Below are 2,475 nucleotides of genomic sequence, written 5' to 3' on the forward strand. Positions count from 1 at the left end.
CCACTGCCACCGCCAATGGCTTACAAACTCTCCCACAATCAACTGACCCAGCCCTCCACCACTAATTTCTATCTCAGTCCGATGCTGCCAATGCCCGCTGCCTGCCTGCTCATTGTTCTTGTGATATATTATAAATTTTGAAAGAAAAAAAATGAGTGTTTGGGACTGGGAAGGGTGAGGGAGGAGGACATGAATGCAATTTTGTTGTCCAGGGCTTCCATTAACTTAAAGGAGAAGGGTCTGAATGGGTTAAAAAAAATGTGAGAGGTCCCCCCTCCTTAGTATAACCAGCCTCTTTGAGCCGGTCCTGGTTATTTAAATACTGGGGGAAAAATTGGACGAGGTTCCCCGTATTTAGACAACCAGCACCGGGCTCTTATACGGGTCCTGGTTCCAAAAATACGTGGGACAAAAGATGTAGGGGTCCCCCATATTTTTAAAACCAGCACCGGGCTCCACTAGCCAGAGAGATAATGCCACAGCCAGGGGACACTTTTATGTAGGTCCCTGCGGCCCTGGCATTACCCCTCCAACTAGTCACCCCTGGCCGGGGTTCCCTGGAGGAGTGGGGATCCCTTAAATCAAGAGGTTCCTCCCCTCGAGGCACCCAAGGGCCAGGGGTGAAGCCCGAGGCTGTCCCCAGCACCCCTGGGTGGTGGGTGCCGGGCTGATAGCCATATGTGTAAAAAAAGAATATTATTTTTTTGTTGTGGAACTACAAGGCCCAGCAAGCCTCCCCCACTTGCTGGTACTTGGAGAACCTCAAGTACCAGCAGGCGGGGAAATAACAGGCTCGCTGGTACCTGTAGTTCTACAACAACAAAAAATACCCAAATAAAAACACAAACACACAAACCGTGACAGTAAAATTATTGAGACAGGCTGTAGCATGTGGATGCATGTAACCCTATAAAAGTGATGGATTGGGTGACTATTACAATACCCACTGTTGCTGTCTGAAAAATGATGGATTTATAGATTGCTCTGCCGAGATATGTTTTTTTTCTAAAATGCACCACAGGTATGGATGGATAGTATACTTGACGACACAGAGGTAGGTAGAGCAGTGGCCTACTGTACCGTACTGCTATATATTATATTATTTATTATTATTATCCTTTATTTATATGGCGCCACAAGGGTTCCGCAGCACCAAATTACAGAGTACATAAACAAATAATCAAACAGGAAAACAGCAACTTACAGTTGATGACAATATAGGACAAGTACAGGGTAAATAAACATAGCTACATCAGCAGATGACACTGGAATAAGTATCAGGTGGCAGAAGACTGCTGGATTTGGTGCAGCTGAAGATTATTAAAGTAAGAAAAGAGTAAGCACATGAGGGAAGAGGGCCCTGCTCATGAGAGCTTACATTCTAAAGGGGAGGGGAAGACAGACAGGGGTGAGACAGATGGGGTACATAGAGAGCGTGGAACAGAGGTTTAGGATGAGATTTGGCTGGGTTTGGTGAAGAAGTGGGTCTTGAGAGCCCATTTGAAGTTTTGTAGAGAGGTGAAGAGTCTGAGGGGGAGAGGTAGGGAATTCCAGAGAAGTGGTGCAGCACGTGAAAAATCTTGGAGGTAGGAGTGGGAGGAAGTAATCCGTAGGCAGGAGAGTCGGCGTGCATTAGCAGAGCGAAGAGGACGGGTGGGAGTGTAAAGCGAGATAAGATCAGAGATGTAGATGGGAGAGGAGTGGGTGAGGGATTTGTAAGCAAGTGTGAGAAGCTTGAAATGGATTCTGAAAGGGAAGGGGAGCCAGTGAAGGACTAGTAAGAGAGGAGAGGTGGACGTAGTGCATTTGGTGAGGAAAATGAGCCGGGCAGCAGCATTGAGGATAGATTGGAGTGGAGAGAGGTATTTGTCAGGAATGCCAGTCAGGAGGAGATTACAGTAGTCCAGTCTGGAGATGACCAGTGAGTGGATAAGAGTCTTAGTAGCATCCTGGGTCAGAAAGGGTCTGATCCTGGAAATATTTTTTAGATGAAAACGGCAGGTTTGTGAGAGGTGCTGAATGTGTGGTTTGAAGGAGAGGGAGGAGTCAAGGATTACTCCAAGACAGCGCACTTGGGGGGTAGAGGAGATAGTAGTGCCTTCAATAGATAATGAGATTGTAGGAGGTGAGGTTATGCGGGAGGGAGGGAAGATGATCAGCTCGGTCTTAGACATGTTAAGTTTAAGAAAGCGCTGGGACATCCAGGAAGAGATAGCAGAGAGACAGTTGGAGATACGAGTGAGGAGAGTAGGGGAGAGGTCTGGAGAGGAAAGATAGATTTGAGTGTCATCAGCATAGAGATGATATTGGAAACCAAAAGAACTAATGAGCTTACCTAGTGAGGACGTATAGAGAGAGAAGAGGACCAAGGACAGAACCTTGGGGTACCCCTACAGTTAGTGGAAGTGAGGGGGAGGTGGAGTCATGAGAGGAGACAGAGAATGAACGGTCAGAAAGGTAGGACGACAACCAAGA

The sequence above is a fragment of the Pseudophryne corroboree genome, unplaced genomic scaffold, assembly GCF_028390025.1.
Source record: "Pseudophryne corroboree isolate aPseCor3 unplaced genomic scaffold, aPseCor3.hap2 scaffold_844, whole genome shotgun sequence".
Taxonomy (NCBI): domain Eukaryota; kingdom Metazoa; phylum Chordata; class Amphibia; order Anura; family Myobatrachidae; genus Pseudophryne; species Pseudophryne corroboree.